Source organism: Falco biarmicus, chromosome 10, assembly GCF_023638135.1.
Source record: "Falco biarmicus isolate bFalBia1 chromosome 10, bFalBia1.pri, whole genome shotgun sequence".
Taxonomy (NCBI): domain Eukaryota; kingdom Metazoa; phylum Chordata; class Aves; order Falconiformes; family Falconidae; genus Falco; species Falco biarmicus.
The window spans coordinates 22,350,653-22,365,449 of record NC_079297.1 but is presented as its reverse complement, the minus strand read 5'-3'; the positions used below and the strand labels follow the sequence as shown (position 1 = coordinate 22,365,449).

General features: G+C 39.4%; 1 protein-coding gene across 4 annotated transcripts in view; it reads right to left on the bottom strand.

The window, feature by feature from the left end:
• NELL1 (neural EGFL like 1) overlaps positions 1–14,797 on the bottom strand; it is a 292,061-nt gene that overhangs the window by 22,278 nt on the left and 254,986 nt on the right. The window lies entirely within an intron of this gene.

Genomic DNA, 14,797 nt, shown 5'->3' with positions numbered 1-14,797 from the left:
AGGCAAGTGACAGCAAGTCTGTAGCAATGGAAAGGTACAGCAAGATGCATACCCCGCTGAGTTTCAATAAATGTCCTGATTTTATAAAGGACTTCTTAAAATTTCTGTAACGTGGTTAACAGAGACCTCATAATTGCTAGTAACTTGGCTAATCACAGCTAGCACCTGGCTGCTTCTCCCCTTTGAGCATTTTTCAGCACATTTTTTTAGGGTTGTAATTAAAATTAGCAAATTAATTATATGTTAACCTTGCGGTAATTTAAGAAGCTATTATATTTTCATCCCTTTATTTAGCTCAAGCTATTTTTAATTTATTATTATTATTTTTTTTAACCCTGGACAGTTTTCAGCTGGCTACCTTGTCAATGGAAATGAATCTCATATTATTCACAAATATTAGCCATTTTCACCCATTGATATTTTTTTCTCTGCAACCGGCACATTTAAAATATACATAAAATTGTGTATACCTACCACAAAAATTTGGGGAAAACATGTTCTGAAACTGCACTTAAATCTGCAAGCATCAAAGTACCAGTGTCTCATGATCCTGACACAAGACTGAGTTAAGGTTATTAAGTAACCAGAGTGTAGCTTTTATCTCCATTTACAAAAATACATACACCAATATGATTTCATGGACTGCAGTGGAGTCATACTGATGTACGTCAAAATAAATTTGAATGAAGTATCCTTCAGTACAGTTCCATTTTCTCACATCTTACGAGCAACATCACAGAAAAGTTCTATTTTTCCTCATTTAGGTAACAGTATTTGTTCTTGTTGAAATATGGCTGAGAAACCTAAACAAATGCCTTTTTCCAGTTTTACGTTCACCCTCACTCAAGAATGCAGCAAGTTGTCTACATAATAGGGTTATAACCACTATTTATTTCTAGCTTTATTCAGCTTCCCTCTAACAATAAAGTCAGTATTTCATGCTTTAAAATCTGTCACTGCTGCCACCTTTTCTGTACTTTTTATTCTGTTGAAGCTAATTTTAGTGTTAAAACACTGCACAAATCTAGCTGTCCATCAACGATGAGTGCTGCTTGCAAACTCAGACACTTTCAATTCATTACAGCAAATAGAATTTATACCCATGATCTTTTCACATGTCATGGCTGATGGAACAAGTTTAATCCTATTTCGAAAGTGAATGACTTTGCTATTACAGGTCAACTGCAAATTAATCCTTCCTCTTGCTTTCTTTTCTTCGTCAGTGTTGAACTGGAGAATGTTCCTGCTTAAAGACTGATTCCTTGGGTCAGTCCTGTATCGGACCTTGATCCATTCCATTTTACATTTTTAATTTACAGAATCAATAGAGATTTCCTAAAGTTCTTTTTTTTTTTTTTTTTTCTAAACTTGAGCCCTTTCAAAAGTGTATTTGATTTAGGCTCATGGTGGAGGATACTAATTGACTGGCAGATCATGTCTCAGAAAGTCTGTCTGCCAGGATACCAAAACTAAGCAGCAGTTTACTCAATGGAAGAAGAGCAGCATCAGTGTACGAGTCTCTCCAGGTTATGTCAGAAAAGTAAGACAATACACAGAACTATTTCAAAACCAGGCGACTTTATTGTTGGCAGTACCATACCTGTCTATAGCTTTTGTCCACTGATGTTCAGGGAGACACAAACCAATTTCTTAAACTAGCAGAGCTGGGAAAATGGGACTTGCTTTCAGTGGTAGAGGTTCTTCCTTAACTGCCTTGATCTCCTTAGACCAGTGGACATGCTCTAGCACTGCCTTACCCATGCCATGGGCGGAGGGCAAAGGAAAAGGAGATCCTGTGCGAGTTTCTTGGGGAAAATCCACCACAAAAAACACATGCAGAAGCAACTACTAAAAAAAAAAACAACTTCAAGCTCTGCTCCATACCAGCACCTCTCCTCTCCCAAAGCCGTTTCCAGCTGACGGGAAGTGCCCTGCGCTTCTCCTCTCCAGGTTCAACTCCTCACTCTCCTTGCTCTCCAGTCCAGCCTTCTCCTGCATGCACATGCGTGTGTGTGCGTGCTGGAGACGGGTTGGGCTGGTGGAGCTGGGAGGAGAATGGGGAAGCAACTCTCCCACTGCTTCTGCAGCAAGCCAGTATTCCTTTGGCAACACGTCATTAGCAGCACCGCATAATACAATATACATGACCAGCGGTATAAACAGGGAAAACCATTAGCGGCTTCTCTCCATTTGTCTAATACATCGCAGTTTCCTGTTCCCATGCTTGATGTACACAAAGACTAAAAGGGGAGATAATATTATGATCAAGTCTGTTAGCTTCTCCTGTGATCCTGTGCATTATTTGTAGCATATGTATAAACAAATCTCCGCAGGTATAGGAAAATATTATGGATTTGTTTTAGAAATTCAGAATCATTCAAGATGTTCCTAAGACCAAGAGGGAACTGCAAATAACAGCTTTATAAAAAGGTGTGTCACATGCCGTGACATTACTTAGTTCACTTCACAGATCGTTTCCATCTGGATGTACTATGGCTTTTGAAAACACTTTTTTGAGGATCTTTTCTGCATAGGAAGATGCTGATATACGTAATGGCTAGCTCAGGGAATTAGAATCAATTCACCTTTCCTCATCTTTGCCTTTCCATCTTTAGACACTAGCACTATGCCTGCATACTTGCCTCAAGATTAATACCTTTCTATCCAAGTCTGGTTCTGGGGTTTGCTATGCAATTTGAGCCATATATGCACTTTTGTGTGTCTGTATATATGTGTTTTGTGTATGCAGATACTAACCAGAATACGCACATATATATACTTTCTTCATAAAGTTATGTTAAGCTGAATGGAAAATCTGTAACTCTGATCTGCCAGTGAAAACAGTACAAAATTTACAACCATTTCTCAAAGGAGCACAAGAAAACCAGTTCAGTAATCCTGTAATGACACAGGCCAGAGGAAACAACAAGGGGACATTTTTTGGCTGTGTCTCCATGCTTTAGGTCTTGCCTACCCTCAGTGCTCCTGGCAGCAGAACGAGCACGCAGCTCTCAGCTCCAGTCTCTGCCTTCTCGCAGCATCCTGCCATGGATGGAGAAGCCTGGGTCTTCACATGCACATCTTCACCTTGTCATCCCACATGGCTAAGCCATGCTCACAGAAGTCAGTGAAAACACATTCACCAGCCTTCAAATTTGTGGGTGCTTTCTGTAGGTCTGCATTAATAGACAGATAGTCCAAAACAGAATGCTTGCAAGAAACAGCCAATTTAGCATTTCCTTGGGAACTGCAAATATTCCAAAACCTTAACTTGCCTCTGTAGTCTTCAGCTAAATACCTGCACTACCTTTGCATTAAGCGTAATACTTCTTGTTTCTAGCTGTATTTCACCATAAGACATTGCTGCTTTTACCCCCATGGAAGTATTTTTGCAGGTTTTTTTCATTCAAGCCTTCTAAAGAGACCCTGCACAGACCATTCCATTGCCTGCTTTTACCCCACTCAGTTATTTAACTGTCATCGGTACAGAATTGTTAATGGATTTGGCAACACTCCACTATAATGGCTTTGCAAAAGCTCAAAAATGGCACATTTTTGTATTGTAGAACAAAGGCACCAGTTTGTTTTGAATAAGCTCTCGTAGGATGTTAATCCTGTCCTTTAAGGACAGGTCTGTAATTTTTACTTTTAGCATTCCAGCTTCTTGCATTATTCATAAAGGTATTTATGCAGACAAGATAAATAGGATAATTTACCTCAAAATAAAACACAATGGCTTCAGAACCCAGTGAAAAAGTAAAATTAAAATAATTCAATCTTTTCTAATGCCTCATCACATTTAAGTCACTATGTGATAATACTGAAAGGAAAACTGCTCAGTGTCACGTAATAGCTAGCAATCTACAGCTTCAATGAGACAGAAGAGTTTTATTGTAAAAGTGTCTGTTCATCAAATCCTTACTGTGCCCTTTTTCATGCAAAAAGGTGCAAGATCCTTATCTTTAGCTCTCTGTTGATCAGGAGACCTATAAGCAGGAGAACCATGTACTAACAAGAAGGGATCACACAGGTCTCAAGCTTCCTGAATTAAAATCGTACCCTGCCAGTTAACTCCGTTAGTTCCAGAGCATTACAGCTTTGTTTTCCACGTTAGAGAGTTTTTCTTCAACATAAAAACACCAGAAAAGTTCACCCAGCCAGGCAAGGCATAAGTTATACATAAAATCCAGCCTCTTCTCATCTCCTGCTCTCGCATGAGCCTAACTTCCACGAGACAGAGACAGCAAGAAAGGGATGTCACTGACATCACTATGCAAACAGCTTCCCCGCTGCAAAGGAGTCATTCGACTACTTCAAATAAACCCTGAAAGCAGAGACAACTACTTTGGATGAGCAGAGATGAAAAATTCTCTCTCTGTCTCTAAAAAAAAATCTCCCATCTGCCTACCTTTATGCCAAATTCAGTTGATGTATGCAAATAATAATGTACTGTTTTACATAACTTTATATAAAGGCTCAATTTTGTCCTTTCTTATTAACTTTTCTATTGGCTATACCATTAAATCTTTACAACAGATCTGACAGTTCATTACAGTTATCAAGAAGGGCCTGCATTTATCTTTAAATATATGCAATATAAAGCAGAAATACCCCAACAACAGCCACCGTTAAAGTCTGTTAGATTTTCCCAGTGCAAAGTAGAAGAAGCTACAATACTCCAACCTTGTCACAGGTTTACAACCCAGTGTGCCTGGAATACCAACGCTACAGCAACGCTACAGCAATTTAGCTGTTAAACAAATGGTAACTTAGAAGAACACAGATAACTCTATAATTTAGTTACATTTGAATAACAACTCACGGCTGTTGCTCATCCTCAAGGGGCCAGTTCATTCTTAAGACTACAGAGATACTAAAAATCAGAAAGGACAGGAATGACATCTGTCTGAGCCCTATCTATTGACATTTTTAATCATCAATTTCTTGTCTCATAGCTTTTAAGTGTCTCAGGTGGAACAGATTCCCCCCTCTATCTGCCTGAAGCCAATACCTGGCTCTGGAATAGTTGCTCAGGAAATTTTTCCTTTATGTTTAGCCTCTCTTTAAATTACTTTCATTTTAACTCATTAGGAGATTTTGAGGAAACAATTAGCACCAAATAACATATTCCTCTCTCCTCAGCAGTCACGCGTGTTTTCACAGACTGATAGTAATTGCATTATATTTATATTGGCCTTTGCAGCTCCTGCTTGGGCAGGAATAGTTTTGCCTGAATAAATGGTCCGAGCTTTGGTCCATTTTCCAATTTTGAGGACGCAGTAGTAAACCATAAGAATTTAAATTTGTTGAACTAGTGAACACAACTCATATTCATGAGTAATCAAACCCATGCAAACAGTATAATGGTACTAAATGGCTTTCAGGGATGAAAGGTGTGCCCACCACTCACTATAACTAAAGAAAAGCTGTAATATGCTTTATTATGTAATTCTGGATTGGTATTATCAAGTTTTTTTAATCATCTGAAACTCATGTGCAAATTTGGAAAGACGAGTTTAACAAGAATAAATGGAATTAAATTGGTATCCGAACAACACAGACTAGTTGTACCAGCAATTTATATGATTCTTTTAATATATAACATTTAATTTACTGAAATTCATTTTTAATACACACTCTGAGATGATGTCTTTATCAGTTTAGTGCATGTCTGTCTCACACCCTCATATCCGTCTATTTCTATGCTAAATATGTGGCATGCTTGGAGTACGCAACCTAAAGGTCCTGCATGGTTCAAATCAATGTCACTTAACAACACTGGAGCTAAAACAAGAAATTTTTGTATTCTCATATTTAAAGATTGCTGGGTGATGTAGGGAATACTAGACTGCTCAGTAGAAATCATGGCAAGAAGATACTAGGTAGGGTGAAGAACTATTTCATACTTAGTATAGCATTCCAGTTTCTGTTGCAAACAGGATTATAATCATCGCTCCACAAGCCAGAAACAAACAGACTGACTTTGCAATTAGTAGGTTAAGTTTCAACCTAAGCCAGAGACTTTCTGTCAAATGAGGCCTACGGTCAACATGTCTCTCAATTTACATCACCCTGAAAACAGCAGGGCTATTAGCCCAACACTTACTGTATTTCAGCTCTTCTCATATCTTGGAAGAATACTGCCATCACGTTTGATGTTGATGGCTTGGACGGAGGTACAGGGAGCACATAGTTCAGAAAAGCCTGTTTGCCAACTCCAGCCATTGCTGGACTGATAACTCACAACTTTAGGGTGAAAGTTCAGCTCATTCCCTACTAACACCTTGTTATATCCCACAGGAATGCTCCCCTCAGACTCTCTTGACATTATTCTCTTCCTAAATGTACCAGAGCACTTTGTGAGGACCCCGAGTTTGTTATTTTTCTAACTATTTAGGTAGAAATAGCGTACGCTCTCCATGCTAAAGTTACCCATATAAATCAGTGCAGTAGCATTTCCATACAGAAATCCAACTGTAGACCACTAGTAAAGTGGTACTTATTTAACTTGTTTATATAATTTTCTACAGCAGCATAGAAAGCTATCATGTGCAATTTACAGGTGAGATAATTAAGGCAGAGAGATACAGCAAATTGCCCAAAGGTGCCCAAAGCCAATGGGCGAGAAGCTCCTCAATTTCGTAATTCTAGCCCACTGTCCTGTCCTTTAGGTCACCATTTCTCTTTTCTCTGTGAAGATGTTCTCAAATAATCAAGTCAAGAGGCAAGGCCAACCTTCACTCTCCTGGAGACTCATGAATATGGGCTTTATTTTGGAAGAATGCTCAGTATCTTCATCCCTGATTACTAATTCAATTAAATTGTGATAGTGGAGTTGTACCTGCATATATTATACATGAACAACTATTCAGAATATCAGATACGCATATTAGAATAAAATAAGAGAACAAGATCAACAGGACAGGTCCATTGTGTCAACAGACTGTAAGCAATGAAGCCCTCAGCACACAGAAGTATACTTCTATACAGCTAAGATTATCTAGAATTTTTTTTAAAAAAAAGTTCAATTCTATCCCTAACAGTACAGTTTTATGCACAAAATTAAAACCATACTAAAAACAAAATACAGATTTCAGAATTCTATTTCAAAAAATCTGCGTGGCAAAATACATTAAATATCTGATAAAATATTAGTATCTCGATGAGAATAAAAGGTATTTTTGACAACTGATTTTGGCACACTGCAATTAAAGAGTTGCACATGCTTTGCCAAGATCACAAAATTTAAGAAGAATTATCTAATGGAGTTAATATGTTAACACAAAAGTGTTGACAGGGACCAACCAGCCAGAAAAGGAGTGGGGGGTCCTGGCGGACACCAAGTCGAACATGATGCAGCAAAGGGACCCTGCTGCAAAGAAGGCAAACTGTGTCTTCAGCTGCATTAGGCAAGGTATTGCCAAGCAGGTGGGGGGAGGCGTTCCTTCCCCTCTTCTCAGCACTGGCGAGGCCACAGCTGGAGTACTGGGTCCAGTGTTGGCCTCCCCAGTACAAGAGAGACGTGGGCATAGAGAAGAGAGTCCAATAATGGGCACAAGGATGATTAAGGGACTGGAGCATGTCACGTGAGGAAAGGCTGAGAGAGCTAGGACCGCTTAGCCTAGAGAAGAGAGGGCTCAGAGGGGATCTCCCCAGTGCCTATAAACACCCAAAGGGAGGTTACAACAAGGATGGAGCCAGGCTCTCTTCAGTGGTTCCCAGTGACAGGGCCAGAGTCATTGGGCACAAATGGAAACACAGAAGGTTCTGTTTGAACATCAGGAAACACTTTTTTTTACTGTAAGGGTGACTAAGTGCTGGCACAGGTGGCCCAGAGAAGTTGTGCAGCCTCCATCCTTGGAGATATTCCAAGCCTTCTGGCCATGGTTCTGGGCAATTGGCTCTAGATGGCCTTGCCTGAACAGAGGGGTTGGACCAGATGACCTCCAGGGGTCCCTTCCAACCCCAACCATTCGGTCATTCTCAGATTCAGTCTCAGAAGGAATGTTCCCTTCCAAGAAAACTGCTGAAGTAAACTGGATGCAGGCTGCAAACTGCTTCATCAGAGCTACAAAAGATGAACGTTACCCCTTACAAAACAGGACACCAACAAACAGCACTCTCCACCCAACGTACCAACTGTTTGCAACGCAGTGCGTAACACACAAAGAATCATTCAGATGACACTGGCTCTACGTATAAAAGTTTCATTGATGAGCCTTAGCACTACTCTCCAACGCTAGCAGACTACTCCACGCACAATCTTTAGGTGCAATGCATAACCAAACCACCACTCTATCTAACACTTGAAATGCTGAAGTTCAACATCAAAGAGTCACAGAAATAGCTTATTATCTTGTCTAGCACATCCTGTGATGGAGAATAAATGCTTCCTACCATACATTCTTCAGTGATCTACTTCAATCAAATTTAAAATGACTCATATGATGAGTCCTCCACCACTCCACTGGAAAGATTGTATTGCAGCCCAATAGTCCACAATGTTAGGAAATTCTTTTGATTAGTTAGAGCCCTTCCATAATTGAATATGGTTCAGACAAAATAATACTTGTCAAAACAATTTCACTGCTAACAGGAGGCAGCAGCTGATGAGAAAATGATAAAAAGCACATTTGCTTCACTGTGGCTGGGGTGGGGGAGTGTCAGCTGTTCTCCTTAAAATTCCTGTGTATACCACTGTGCCAAAGGTCACGAGAAGTAAAGCCAAATTGCAGGTTTTTATTATAATAGTGCACGCCCTATAGCACCCCTGAGAGTTTAATAATAATGGGAAATATTCTTAATTAGCTTTTTTTAAAAAAAAAACCTTGAAATGATTAACAGCTTCAGAAAAGCATTTTCATTCATACAGTAATAAATCCTCCCAAGGAAGCAAATCCCCAAACAAGCAGTGTAAAAAGAGCTCTTGAGATTGTAAGGAGAATAATGTAAAGCTCTCTGCATTCTTAATTAAGGAAGAAAAAGCTTCAGGAAGTGCTGATCAATACAGTGCTAAGTGATAAAAATGCGAACTTTTGGAGAATGTATGAGCATAGTTTCATAAAGAGTATGAAATCTGTGTTGGGTCTTCCACAGAGCGCACTGGATTGCAACTGCTCTCATTCAATGGAAGGTCCCCATCCACCTTGGAATAAACATATATATTTCTGATAATAAGAAGGGCACACAAAAACACCCTACACAAATGCTGTTCAATAACAAAAAACTGGAAGTGTTCCTTAAGAAGAGAAACCAAGTCTCTTGCATCATTTAGCCTATCTCCTTTTGTTCATAATGCAAGTAAAACCCATTCTCTATTTTGGTCTGCTTGAACTTTCTCCAGTGCTACCACCTTCCATCTGTTACCCGCTCCCACCAGCGCAGATAAATTTACCCAGGTTTCTAACTCCATCATGCCACATGCAGTGTCATAAAAAGCAGTTTGCTGTTGCGATTTCCCATGCACAATCCAGTAAGTTTTTAGAAAAAAAAATAAATCACTTTTGCAGTTAACTTGGACAGCGCCGTATTTCGCTGCATTAAACAATCAGAGTCAAAATGTTGCAAAAACTGGTTAAATTTTCTAAACAAATGCAACAGTCCAAACATCCCACTGACACGTTCAGAATAAAGGTGAGGATTCATCCCACCTGACCAGAGATGCTCAACAACTGTCCTGTGCATCCTCAGCAGTGACTCAACTGCGATACAGACTTTCAAAAGGTAGTATCTGACTGCTTAGTATCTTCTGGATTTTTTCATCAACTCTAATCAGAATTCACTTTAATGTTAAATTTATTTCTTCTATATAGCACATTTAAAAATTGTAAACATATGTACTTTCAATCAAGCTACAAAAAAAAAGCCCCCCTGGAAGATTCAAAATTCTTGGTTTCCATTACAAAAAAACCAAATGATTCAAAAATCTTTAAACCCATCATAAAAAAAATTCCTAATTTACATGCAGTTTTAAATATAAATAAAGAGAATAAAGTATACCAGCAGGTATGAAAGCACACTGCTGCATCCAGCAAAATATTACAGGTGAAGAACTCAACAAATATTCAGGATTAAAAACTTCAGTCATTACCATTGCCCTTCTTTTTAAATACTGCAATGAGTATTTCCAAATAAATGAGAAGTGACTGTTTCTTAGCATAAAATGTGCACTTTGAAAGCACACACTCTCGTTCATTTTTTAATTACAGAGTGAATTTTTAACTTCACTAAACCATTAGTTGCAGACTTTGATCAGACCTCAGTTTTCCCAGCCTGGGTGCTGCTTCAGACATCAATAATTCCAATTAAACCAACTCTGAGATATGACTACATAATTTCACTAAGCAATTAAAAACATGCAACTGAAATAACAAGAAAATCCTGAAAGAAAAGCCAGAAAACTAATTAATAATAATAATAATAATAATAATGCACTTCCATACCATGTTTCATCCTGTGATTCAAAATAGTTCTTAAGCATTTTGTAATATTACAATACCTTGTAAAAAAGTAAAAATATTTTCAAAACTTTGTTTATTTGATTATCTGAAAGAGTTCTGATTATTCAGGAGGAAAATACCTCCACTCATTACAAAACCCACATTTATCCAGATTGGGTTTATGCCCCCCATTTAATTGAATTAACTAAGTTTTGTTATATATAAACTGAATGCAATTGCTTTTCCACAGCATTCCCAAAGTTAGGGAGTTTCTTATAATAGTTGATTTTACTATTTGAATACCACAATGTAATTTACTCTCTCAAAATGCACCAACCTATACAACTGTTCTGCAAAAACACATCTGCAAAAACTGGCACGTAAAACTAGACTTTATTGAACCAGAAGGATCATTTTGAACTTTGTAGAATCTCAAACAGCTACGTGATAATACTAAATATTAGCACTTGGGGTTATTGGGCAGTTCCCAATACTCAGTGATTGAATCTGGCTAGATGAGTAAATTGAGGATTACAAACAACAGCTACCTGAGGCTTAACACTGGTGCTACTATTGCCCCTGTGTTTGATCTTGAAAATTTTCTCCATATTTCTGTTTATTTGTAAGCAAAATGTTTGGATACTACAGAAACCTTTAGTGGCTCTTCAGTATATACTTCAGCTAGTATGTAGATTAATGAATGAACATAAGAACATTGTCATTTCACAAAAGGTTTTTATATATGCATATATGTCTATGCTGAGTTTCTGTTTCTGAACTTCATCATCAGTGAAACAGCACACAGGGTACCAGAACATCAAGAACCCAAAAAAGTGAGCATCTAAGGGGGGGGGGGGGGGGGGGGGGGGGGGAAGGGCCATCCTACATGTATTTATGCATTTAGGTGGAAGACTACTTTTGAGCTTTTGAGGAAAGAAAAATAAAACCCGTTTCAAACTGAGCACTTAGACTGTCACTTTAGATTTCTTCCCCTAATTGCATGGTTTAACCCTAGGCAGCAACTAAGTACCACAGAGCTGCTTGCCCACTCTCCCACCCCAGGCCCTGGTGGAATGGGGAGGAGAATCGGAAAAGGTGAAACCCGCAGGTTGAGATAAGAACAGTAAAATATTTGAAATAAATTTAATAATAATGATAATAACCATGATGATGACAAAGAAGAAGAAAAGGGAGATAATAAAAAGAGAGAGAAGAATAAAACTCAAGAAAAGCAAGTGGTGCACAATGCAGTTGTTCACCACCTGCTGAGCGATGCCCAGCTACTCCCTGAGCAGTGATCAGTAGCCCGGCCAGCTCACCCCAGTTTATAAACTGCGCATGATGTATGGTATGGAACAGCCCTTTGGCTAGTTCAGGTCAGCTGTCCCAGCTCTGCTCCCTCCCTCTTGCGTGCCTTCTCACCAGCAGAGCATGGGAAACGGAAAAGTCCTTGACTTAGGGTGAGCATTACCTAGCAACAATTAAAACATCAGTGTGTCATCAGCATTATTCTCATATTAAATCCAAAACTCAGCACTGTACCAGCTACGAGGAAAAAGAATAATTAACTCTAGCCCAGCTGAAACCAGGAGATTGCACTGGATATGTTTCTTCTCACACAAGGACCATATAAAGTTTCTATGAAGACTATGGTCTCCATCATGTACATTAAATCCAGATCAAAGACTGGTTGAAGTGAGCGGCTCCAGACAGTACGACTGTGACTCATGTCATAAACAAGGACAATGGCAGTGGTGTAGCCATGAACATCAGAGGATATGAGCAAGAAAAGGGTTGTGGGGGAAGCTTTTCCACAGTAGGAAATATGACCTAAGCCAACAAATGGTAACAGGCAGTGGAAATTATTCTTAGGGCCACATGAAAGCACCTAATATGTTGCAGTTTGTAAGATTTAAACCACTTGAGAGTCAGTAAAAAAAGATGCTTACTGCCTGACAGCAACCTAGGCCAACGGGCGCTCGATAATAGATGAACACTAAATATTAGCAAAGCATGCAGCATGCCAGTGTCAAGGAACTTGTGACCACCAAAACAGAATATAAAACATCTGCCTTTCCAAAACAAGGTTTTCACAGATATACTGATCATAAAATACAGCAAAGAAAAGGCAAATTGCAGGACATGTATTTCATTTGATTCTTAATCTATGCCAAATTAGAAATCCTACAGCCTACCTTCTAACTTATTTAATACAATAAAAAAGATGAGATGCCTTCATTACTTACCCTTCGGTTACGTAACATACCACCCCAAAATTCATCATTTTTTCAGATGAAAATCTTATTTTCTTTAGGTTAAAGTCAAAATATCTACTTTTTCTCTTAAGAAGAGGTCATTTGTTATGCTGCTAGGGACATTTTCTTGGCAAAGCTACTTCAGTTTTCAGTACTGAAAATTTGGTCTCTGGCCTCACAGCTTTTCAATCATCAAAATAATTTTAGTTCAAACCACATTGCAGCCTGCATACAGCTGTTTCAGAAATGCATCCAAATATCCATCTAAATTATAATCCAATCCAACATGACCAACTGCTGATAGAAAGTGACTGCCATTAAGACATTGCCTTCATTTGGTTTAACCCAGTAACATACACCCATATTTTAACATTCTGCTCCTGCAGAATCATCCTGCTGGACTGACAAACACAGGGTACCAGGAAAGGTGAAAGGGCTAAACTAGTAGCAGTCAAGAAGGAACTGGAATAATGAGGGAATATTTACAGTCCTTTTCCACTATAGCCAGCTCTGTCTTTCTAAAGCATAGCTAGGAATGAACTGGCATTGCTGAGCAAACACGTTTAAGTGTATTCCTGGGAAATTCTTTACTTCAGAAAATGCCATATGTATTTCATTGGCATATCTGAGCTTTTACCCTACAAAATTAGAAATAAAAGGGCTGAGTCACCAGCTGCTAGTTCACACAGACTAGCAGCCTTACCTGTGCCAAATATAAAATGTTTGTTGGGCAGAGCACCCAACAGGTGGGGGAGGCACTCAGCGCAAAGGCAGGATCGCCCCACTGTCTGGGGCAGCACTACCGGGGTTCTCTGTGTCACACCAGAATTTCAGAAGGACCTCACAGGAGCCTAAATCACAATTCTTTTTCAGTTGCTTTGATTTTGACTTTGCAACGAAACACCTGCATACATAGTCCACTGTTACCTACCTTTTAATGAGATTTCCTTCCTACAGAAAGGTGAACATGAAACTAAGAATTACCTATTTTATTGCAGTGCTACAGCTAGCAGTCAGATACCAAATGGTATGCATGGCCCGTTTTGCCTTTGAAAAACAAACAAAAAAGGCAAAGCAAAATGCCATTGTCCTGCTGTCCTTTATTTACAGCAGAAGAAAATCTGTTCCTGATTTTTGAAATAACTTCTAAAGGTCTGGGTTTCCAATAGGTGGCAATCACCTGTTGCTCATCTTATACAACTGAAGGAAGCTGTAGAGGACTAATTGTATCCCATATTCCCACAACAATCTTGATTACCACAAAAGACACCAAACCCCCTTCAGGCAAAAATACTATAGACTGAGATACATCTCAAATAGTTTTATATGTCTAGAATGTCTAGATATTTGTGTATTACAGACAGTTATCTAGTCCCCATTTATCATCAATGGAGAGTTGGGTGCTCTCAGGCTACAATTCATATAACATCTACTCCAGATGCCTCCTTAGAGGATGCATCATGCCTTAGAAATACCTGTTTCTCTCCACTGACTACATAACATGTTTAACTGACTACCTGAAATGTAGACAACCAGAACCTCTCCCATCAAAACAGGGCAGAACAAATTCTATTTCACTTGGCAATGTATGCATCTCCATGAAAAGGTGTCAGTGAACTGTGGTGAGGGGGTTTGTAAGTCTAAATTATGCATCAGAATCTCAAATTCATTCAGGCTGCCTGGGGTGTCAGAAGGTCTCTGGTCCAAGCTGCTGCACCCAGCAGGGCCCACCCACCATGACAGCAAACCAGTCTGCTCAGAGATGCATTTAGGCAGGTCTTGAAAAGCTGCAAGAACATACACTGCACAGCCTCCCTGGGCTTCTTCCCCATGGGAAAAAAGCTAGAACCTCTCCTGTTCGAATTTGTCTGTTGTCTTTCATCTCCCCTCCCTGCATCCCTGTAAAAAGCCCGGCTCTTTCTTCTTAGTAACTTCCTGTAGGTGCTGGTGGCTGAAGGAATTTCTGTTGGTAGTTCTCACACTGCCCCGGTAGCCATGTGAAGCGCACCACAAAAGTTGGGCTACCTGCTTTCTGGGGTGAGATGGGGAACCACTGACTTGTGTCTTCTCCAGGATGAAGAAGCCCCATTTCTCAGCCTCCCT